The sequence below is a fragment of the Cyclopterus lumpus genome, chromosome 17, assembly GCF_009769545.1.
Source record: "Cyclopterus lumpus isolate fCycLum1 chromosome 17, fCycLum1.pri, whole genome shotgun sequence".
Lineage (NCBI taxonomy): Eukaryota > Metazoa > Chordata > Actinopteri > Perciformes > Cyclopteridae > Cyclopterus > Cyclopterus lumpus.
This window is the reverse complement of record NC_046982.1, coordinates 2565026-2575024: the sequence shown is the minus strand read 5'-3', so window position 1 is coordinate 2575024 and position 9999 is coordinate 2565026. Positions and strand designations below refer to the sequence as shown.

The window sequence follows — 9999 nt, the reverse complement described above, 5'->3', positions numbered from 1 at the left end:
TATTAGGCTCTGAGCGACTGACGAAGTTCTACGTTTACAGACAACACTGATCCAATCGACTTACATTTTGTTCAAGGATGATCTTAAGGCCTTAAAGATGAATAGTTATTAAAATATGAATTTTCACTGAAGAACTTTGACGTTGTGTGGACCCCAATAAACACCCACTTTCTGTTTTTTGTTGTTATAGACTTTTGCTTTAACTCATCCAATCCTTCCAAAAATAATCATGCATGATGCCAGTCAAGGCCTGAACATTTACATGAAAAAACATTCGAAATTGTCATAGAAACACCTACAAAAAAAAAGAAGACAATATTCAGACCAGAGTGTCTTCTATTTAGACCGTAATGTTCCCTATTTAGACTAGTAAAAAAGGTCTTCTTGTCATCTGAGGGTCTAGTTCAACATGATAATGTGGTGGAAGATTTCTATGTTTGATCAGGTGGAGAGTTGTGGTTCAAATATTCAATTGCAACAAACAGAGTCTCCCAAGGAATCAAAGTTGTCTTTCCGTTTATTCAAGCTTGCAAGCTGGGAAAAGGGTTCAACAGCCACGTATCTCAGTGAGCTGCCGAAATCTCTTGATTCATACATTGTATTACATCGTGATTTATACAAGCACATGCACCCCCCTCCAGGGCCCACTATGACGACAAACGAAGAAACCGTGTGAATGTCTTGGATAAGAATTGAGAAGAACAAAGAACAGAGTGTATTGGTTTCGATAAGGCATATGGCCATCTGTCCTCCTCCCCATCCTCCCTATTGCTCTGCCCTTGAACCAGTTCACAAAACAACACATATTTTTACCGTCACAATAAGTTTTCACCCTGTCACTGAGAGACCAGGGTTCACATTAGCAAGGGCTAATTTTGTTGCATCACTTTTTTTACATTTAAATTTATGACGTGGTCTCCACTTCACGTAGAGACACATGAAGCATGTATATGTTCACATAGTTAAAGTGCCACCTACTGGCTCAACTGGACTTGCTCGATTCTGCCCCAAATTTGTCATGCTTGTTACAAGTCACGACTTGAGGATATCGACAATCCTATTTTCACTCATAGTCAAAGCGCCACCTACTGGCCAAATCAAATCAGCCTAAAACGTATCGGATTCACATGTAATTTACATGACACGGTCTACACTTCACGTAGAGACACATGATGCATGTATATGTTCACATTATCATAGCGCCACCTACTGGCGAAAGAAAATCAGCATTACGTGACAAACGGTAAAACATCCGACCGACTGGCCTGCGTTCTCGGCCGGCGCCCCCGAATGAGCGCGGACATGTTCATTGCTGCTCGCAGCTTTAATTTAGAATTTTGTTTGGGTCCACCTACTAAATGTAAGACCAATTTTGATTTACTCTTCTTTTTACTTGTTTGGTCTCCTCTTAGAAATAGTTGTCTGACAAATTGGTGTATGAATGTTACATCGTAGGCAGAAGGCACCTTGCATGATAGCCCCTGTCATCAGTGTGGATGGGTGAAGATAAGAAAAGTAATCATTTATTTATCCTTTGTCAATCCTTTATTAATTACATTTACAGGATTTACAGCATCATGGAGTAAATTGCAAACAATAGACATCTCCTCTTCTCTCTCTACTTATGGATGAATTTACATCTCTCCATTGCACCTTATTAACGCTGCTTCCTCCCTGGAGTCGTTTGACTTCACGTCTCATAGGGTCCATTGGACCTGGCGGTGTCTGATGCCTGGTGAGCCGGCCTCCCGCGTTGGCCCTGCTGATGCGCCCCGCCCCCCCTCCTCTCTACCTCCTTCTGTTTCATAGATTAGAGTTCCATTCATACATTGTCATATTCATGTAATGTGTTTATGTAACTTTGTAATGCTGTTTATTCTGTACACATTGCATCTGTCCATCTGGGGAGAGGGATCCTCCTCTGTTGCTCTCCTGAAGGTTTCTTCCCTTTTTTCCCTGTGAAAGGTTATTTTTGGGGAGTTTTTCCTGATCCGATGTGAGGTACTGGGACAGGGATGTCGTATGTATTATTGTATTATTTATACAAACAGAATAGCTTATTGCACAGCGTATTTATATTGCACAGGTTTTAAGTGTTTTGTGGTCGACAGGAGCCGGTGGCTGAAGGAGCTGCACACAGCTGCCAGAGTGTCCTGCATGGGGTGGGAGGTGTTGTTCAACAGGGATGATAGATTAGCCATCATCCTCCTCCCACCACTTCCACCGTGTCCAGTGAACACCCCAGCACACTGCTGGTCTTTGTTACAAGTTTATTTAGTCTTTTCCTGTCAGCTGTCAAAATGCTGCTGTCCCAGCAAGACCACACCAAGACCAGTCAAAGAAGGTCTTCAGGAGTTCACCATGCACTCCAAAATACCTCAGTCTCCTCAGCAGATATAATCTGCTCTGTTCCTTTTTATAAAGTGCATGTGTGTGGTCAGACCAGTCCAGTTTATTGTTCTAGTGAACACACTAAGGTACTTATACGATTTGAATGATGATGACAAGTAGTGTTAAAGACTAGAACATATCTACACAAGTACAGTCAATTTACAATGTTCACAATTATTTATATTATGTTATAAAACAAGATACTGATCTCAAATGTGGCATGTGGAAAAGGTTCATCCAGCTTTGTTGGCATCAGTGGGCTGGTATGGCCTTAAACTGGAATTAAGTATATGTGAGAGGTGTAGATGAAGACAATGACAGACAGAGGAAGATAAATAAAAAAAGGTCAAGAGAGCAAATAAACAATGATAATCACTAAGCCACAATAAACAAACACTAACCTGTAATCAGTTATGTGTGCACAGCCTTGAAACTCCTGATAAACTGCCATAACACTCAATAGTGAATCCACCTGCATGCTGCAAAAAGGATTATTCAATATATTTTCTTATTTTAAGCTGTAATGGTAATGGTTTAGCTTAGTCTAGCTACATAGATAGTATACACAAGAATACTATTTAATTAAAATATGTCAAAACTGCACACTCCGGTGTGCAGTTTTGACATATTTTACCCTGAGTTTCGGGATCAGTTGATGAGCTTTTGATAATGAATTTCTCCCATTTAATGATTTCTGCTAATTTCATACAAATGCCAACTTCCACGTGTGCTACAATTCAATTCAATTCAGTTTATTTTGTATAGTCCAATATCACAAATTACAAATTTGCCATCAGCAGGGGCCATGGCAGGAGGCCGGCCCACCAGGCATTCATTTGCGAAAGAGGACAGACCAATGAGGTCGGCCTTTCAGGCAGAAGGCACAGGGAAGGAGGCAGGGCCATTGGAAGTAGGCCGGTCTAGGCCAGAGGCTGGATGCAGGAAGCAGGGGCAAGGACCCAGGAGCCACAACCAACTGCAGACACATCCAGGTCCAATGGACCCTATGAGATGTGAAGTCACAAAGAACCTGGGGAGGAAGCAGAGTTAGTAATGTGCAATGAAGAGATGTAAATGCATCCATAAGGAGAGAGAGAAGAGAAGATAGGAACTCAGTGTATCCTAAAACATCCCCCAGCAGCATATAAGCCTATAGCAGCATATCTAAGGGCTGGACCAGGACAAACCTGATTCAGCCCTAACTATAAGCGGAAAGTCTTAAGTCCACTCTTAAATGTGGTGACTGTGTCTGCCTCCCGTACTAAAAGTGGAAGCTGATAACTAAAGGCTCTGGCTCCCATCCTACTTGGTAAGACTCTAGGAACCACAAGTAGCCCCACATTTAGTGAGCACAGCTATCTAGAGGGGCAATATGGTACTACAAACTCCTTAAGATATGATGAGGCATCACCAATCATGGCTTTGTCTGTGAGAAGAAGAATTTTAAATGTGATTCTTGATTTTACAGAGCCAGTCTAGGTCATGCAATACAGGAGTAATATAATAATAATAATTGAACCTGAAAGCAGCGATGTGCGGGTCCTTGTTCCTCCTCGATTGTCGGGGGTACTGGCTGGACGCCGGCTCATAAATTCCCTTCATCAGGAGTTCAGTAATGTCTAGTGGCAAGAAATACACTAAAATTTATGGAAAATCACACACAAATTAAAATGGCTGACTTCCAGGACCATTTAGAGCATGGTCCCAAGAGACTTTCTTTTCAGTTTACATGTTTTACATATGCCTACCAAGTTTCATAAATGTAGGTGAAACATAGCGCTGGGGCTGCTTAAATTAATATTTGTAGGGGGCGCTATCGAGCCATATTGCCATTGTGAAGCATTAAAATCATATCAGGTAACTACATCTTTGACTTTAAATGTGTGTGCTAAGTTAAATTATATTTCGAGCATGTTACATTGGTTTATTTGGTTACAGCAAAGGATCAAACTTCGCCGATCAAACTTCGCCAATGATCCAACTCGCCGCCCTTCAACAAATTCATACAATCTTCACAGTGAAGCATTATCAAGGTCTGAAGTCTATTCTGACACATTCTGAGAGGGATCTGATTAATCTGTGAGGAGAAGGGTATAAAAGTAGAAAACATGTAACTTACTGTTGCCACTAGGTGACTAGAATTCAAAATTATCATATGGATGTCTTCAGGGTCAGTATGTCCTGACATGAGAAATATGGAGCAGATTACATCATGTATGGCCGAGTTAAAACAACTTCCATTTTCATGGCGAATGGTGTTCTTTGCCGTTGCGCCCTACGCACATAGTTTTATATTTTTTAAATCCTTTGATAACCACACCCCTTAGAAGTTCATTGGTCCATATCCTCTGAACGCAATAACATATCAACTTGTTATAACATGTGATGACATTGAACCAATAATGAACCACAGCAAGTTTTGTAACAATTGGACGTTTAGGAGAAAATGGAAAAAACGTGTTTGTTACAAAATTCAAAATGGCGGGAAATCTGATTAGGCGCATTTTATGACCACCATTGACTTTTTTGTATAACAGGTCCAAGTGGAAATGTGTACCAAATTTCAAGTCAATCGGTTATTGTTATCAAAAAAGGCAGGCGTTCTACTATTAAGGGGGCGCTATAGAGAAATTTATTTGTACCCGAGACCTCCAAATTATAATTTTTCACCAGTCCATGCATGTCAAATTGAACAAAAAACACTTTCATTGCTAGAGAACAATAATTCCTAGAAAAACAATAGGTTCCTCTACGACGAAGTCGTCACGAGGACCCTAATAATACATCGAATTTATATAGCGCTTTTCAAAACACACAAAGAGACTTTACATAAGGCATCGACATACATGGAGGTCTGAAAGGTAGGGAGGCGCCATGTTGTTTAGGACTTTGTAGGTGGTGAGTAGTATTTTAAAGTCTATCCTGAATTTGACACGACCCGGCTCAGGCGCCACGACAAAACGTACGGGAGACGCAGCGTTCCAACCAAAAAGAGGTTTAATAATTAACTAAGTTGGCTGGCAAAGCCCCAACGCAGCCAAGAATACAGACAAACATAGAATCGCTGTCGGCTGAAGACCACACATCGCTGCAGCTACGGAGAGAGAGAGCGAGCAGTCACCAGGGCGGAGCTTTATGCCTGGGCCCAGGTGCTGCTCATCAGGGGGACCCTGCAGGAGACAGAGAGAGACAGGCAAAAGACACAGACAAACAGACAGACAGACAGATTAGGGAATCGTCACAGACCGGGAGCCAGTGAAGGTTGCGTAGGACCGGGGTGATGTGTTCATAGCGGCGGGTGGAGGTGAGCAGTCGAGCAGCCGAGTTCTGAACATACTGAAGTTTGTTGAGAATTTTGTTGGGAGAGCCGAAGAGGATGTTGTTGCAGTAGTCAAGTCTGGAGGTTATGACGGCATGAAGGGAGTTAAGGCCGCTAATGAGTATTTCAGATTTATTGCAGTTGAGTTTCAGAAAGTTCTCTTGCTTCCATCATTTTATATCAGTGAGACAGGTAGTGAGAGTGGAGTTGGTGACTGAGGTGATGGTCTTGGAGGAGAAGTAAAGTTGAGTGTCATCAGCGTAACAGTGGAAGTCAAGACAATGACTACGGATGATTTGTCCAAGGGGAAGGATGTAAATGATGAAGAGGAGGAGACAAAACCTTGGGGGACACCGTGGGTGACTTGGGAGGTTAAGGATGTACGGTTGTTTATGGCAATAAATTGATGTCAGTCTGAAATATATGAGGTGAACCAGGAAAGGGCAGTGCCAGCTATGCAAAGGGAGTACTGGAGACATGAGAGGAGGATGGAGTGGTTGATAGTGTTGAAGGCGGCACCGAGGTCAAGGAAGATGAGGAAGCCAGAATCAGCAGCCAGAAGTATATCATTTGTGATTTTCAGTAGGGCGGTTTCTGTGCTGTGTTTTGAACGGAAGCCAGATTGGACGGGTTCGTAGCGATTATGGAGATTGAGGTGGTCCTCTTTTTCTAACCCCAAAAAGCTCTTGACCCCCTCCTCCGTCCACCCTTCTACCAAGCCACTTTGTTGACTACTTTACAAAAAAGATAGACGACATACGCTCCTCATTTACTAATCCATCTTCTATAACTACACCTGCTAGAGCAGCCTCTCTCTCCTCTGTCCTTATCCTTCTAGACCTTTCCGCTGCCTTTGACACAGTGAACCGCCAGATCCTTATATCCTCCCTCCAGGACCTGGGTATCTTAGGCACCGCACTCTCACTCTTCTTATCCTACCTCACCGACCGCACCGTAACCTGGAGAGGATCTGTGTCTGAGCCTTGTCCTCTCACTACTGGGGTCCCTCAGGGCTCAGTCCTTGGTCCTCTTCTCTTCTCTCTGTACACCAACTCTCTCGGCTCTGTCATTCGCTCGCATTGCTTCTCCTACCATAGCTACGCTGATGACACCCAATTGATCCTCTCGTTTTCCTAATCTGAAACACAGGTAGCAGCACGAATCTCGGCCTGTCTGACTGACATCTCTCAGTGGATGTCTGCACACCACCTGGAAATTAACCCGGAGAAGACTGAACTTCTCTTCCTTCCAGGAAAAGTCTCTCCCACCCACACCCTGACTATAACCTTCAACAACTCAGTGTTGGCTCCGACTCCGACTGCCAGGAACCTTGGTGTGACACTCCACAGTCAACTCTCCCTGACTGCCAACATTACCGCAATAACACGCTCCTATAGGTGGAGAAGGTGGTCAGTGTTACAGGGGGCAGAGTGGGTGAAGGAGACAAGTTTGGATTTTTTGGGGGCGACGACATCAAGACAGGAGGAGAGTGCATCATTATAGTAATTGACCAGGGCGGTGGAGGAGGCAGTCGAAATAGTGGCAGAGGCAGAGATGGTGGCAGCCAAGGTGGAGGAGAGCGAGGGGAGGTTGATGGACTTGATATTCTGGAATGTTATGGTGCGACTCTGCTTAACATGGGGGGGGGTGATGTCTATGTCCAAGGTGATAGCCAGGTGGTCAGAGATGGTGAGGTCCATGCTGGTCAGATTGCTGATGGTAACACCGGAGGTGCAGACCAGGTCAAGTGTGTGTCCATTTTTATGGGTGGGAAAGTAGTCAAAGATGTCCAGGAGTTCTGCAGAGGTTGTGGAGTCAGATGAGTCGACGTCTATGTTGAAGTCACCGAGTAGCAGAATGGAGGGAGAGATGGTGCAGAGTTGTGTGAGAAATTCAAACAGATCAGAGGGGAAAGCAGGGTTAGGTTTTGGGGGGCGTTAAATGACTGCAGTAACCAGCTATTCCACCGCCACGCCCATGGTGGCGTGGCTTGTCCATGTATGAATATCCAGCGGGGGGGGGGGGGGGGGGGGGGGGGGGGGGGGGGTAGTTTGGTTAAGTGAAAAGTAGTCCTTTTGGTTTTGCCATGTTTCGGTTATACAGAGAAAATCCAGATTATTGTCAGTTATGAATTCATTGAATAAGAGGCCCTTGTTGTTTAGGGATCTGGTGTTAAACAGAGCAATTTTGAGATGTGGATGAATTTGGACAGGCTGGGGTGCTTTGGTAAGTGGGCGGAGCCAGGAAACTCGCTCGTGGAGATTGTTCTTGTGATGACATGCTGCAGCGATGCGCTCGGCTGACCAGAGGGAGGGGATGGAAAGAGTGGAGCAATCAGGCCAGGAGTAATTAAACTTTCTAAGGGAGGCTCTGTGGATGTAACGGGGCCGACGGAGGAGTCCAAGTGCCTTGATGGCTGAGATGAACGGAGGAGCAGAGAAGTTGTTGAGTTGCGAGGTGGAATACTGCAGAACCATGCCAGCCAGGGTGGAAGCAATCGCAAGCCACGGACCAGATCATCGGAGCTGGAGAAGTGACAGGCACGTCAGGATAATCCACAGGTGATCGGAGCCCAGTGAAAAAGTGGCGATGGATGAGGCGAAGAAACAGAGGAGGCAGTGTAGTCAACTGCCAACGTTAGCTAGACGCTAGGTGGCAAGCTAACAGCTAGCTGAAGAAGCAGCAGTCAGACCGACGGAATTGCAGTAATATAGTCTACAAGTAACAAACACGTGAACCAGTTTTTCTGCATCTTTCAACACAACTCAAACACCAACTAAAAGAATTATTAAAATATCATAATCATAATTTTGTATCACAGTCCTTTAAAGTAGCTTTAAAGTAGTTCTAATTAAAAGTAGTTCTAATTAAACTTGTCTTCGATCTCCCACTCTTGATCAATGGGATGAAGAGAGAGACAGTGAGGTATACTCTGAGAGGGAATTAATCCAACTCTGGCCCGGTTAATGAGGGTGTGTCGTGCCCCAAAAATCACATTTGTTTTTGGACGTGTTTGTTTTCACCTGATTGCAAGTTGCAATAGCACAAAATATTGACACTTTAGAGTCAGAGTAAATGGACTGCACTTGTACTTGTAAGATTTAGTACACCCCAGTAGATAAACTATATATTCAAGGAATAACTGAGGCATGGCAATTTAGGTTATTTATTTATAGTATTTGAGTTATATGATCTAACGCTCCTCCATTATCCCCGTGAGTCTCAGGCTTGCACAAAGAGGGCAACACACTTGACTTAGTTTTCAATGCTCTTTATTAATGCAGTTTGTGCTGGTGTCTGGTATCCTTTCCCCGGTTGCTTCGGTTGTTCCAGCTCCGTCGACTATGCTTCCCGCTTTCTCCCGTTCCTCAGTTACTATTACTGTTTTTATCGGGAAGAGACACAAAAAACAGATTGACCGCAGCTGAAGAGGATTACACCTCATCCCGCCACCGTTCCCTGAACCACCCCATTCTGTCCCTCCTGCAGCTGAGCATAACCACGCCCCTCTGCCACATATGAATTGAGAAAATCCAAAATAGATTAACTGAACTAAACTAGCTAAGTTAAACCAGCTAACTTGAGGAATGACAAAAGCATGGCTGCAATATTCGTAACACTTTACTCGCCCGACAAGTTGTGGTTTATTCGCGTCTTAGAGGGGCCGTGGCTTTACTACGTGGAAACAGTTATCATTTCCACCATCCACCATGGAAGAAATAACCACTATTTCTGCTTTATACTTGTTGTGGAAATCCCACAAACGTCGGAACATCTAACACCCTAGTGTTTGGGTTCATAACATCACCCGTAGGCTCACACAGCACGGTGAATTTCACCGACTATGTCTGGATAACTTCCGCTTCTAGCTGCCAGTTAGATTCACCAATGGCAGGACGTCAATGATGGCGGGCACAGCGTCTCAATGCTGATTGGCTTTCACAACTCAGCGTCGGGTGAAATATTTCAACTCTGGTGAAAAGTCACGTCATTCGCAACTATTCACGTCTGTGCGTTGACTTTGCATGGGATCTACTCGCGCGAAAAATTCGCAACGCTTTTGGTGTGACCGCAGCGTGAGAGAACTGATTGAACTGATGAGGTGGGTGTGACTAACAGGTGCACAGAATGAACTGATTAGGTGAGTAAGAGAGAGAGTGGCAGTGGCTGAGAGGTGAGTGTGATGCAGAGTGACAGGGGACTATGAAAGCTGAACTGTGACAATAATTGCTATTTTTATTATTATTTGATCCCCTATGAACCAACATTTCTTTCCCTTGATTTGTACT

The 9999-nt window shown here is 44.1% G+C and overlaps 1 protein-coding gene across 1 annotated transcript in view; it reads right to left on the bottom strand.

Moving 5' to 3' along the window:
- Nucleotides 1–8965: 8965 nt before the first annotated feature.
- LOC117747090 (dual specificity protein phosphatase CDC14AB-like) overlaps nucleotides 8966–9999 on the bottom strand; it is a 21334-nt gene continuing 20300 nt past the window's right edge. Inside the window, exon 15 of the mRNA XM_034556499.1 lies at nucleotides 8966–9091. The gene's annotated coding sequence lies outside the window, so the exon portion shown is untranslated. The remainder of the gene's footprint in view (nucleotides 9092–9999) is intronic.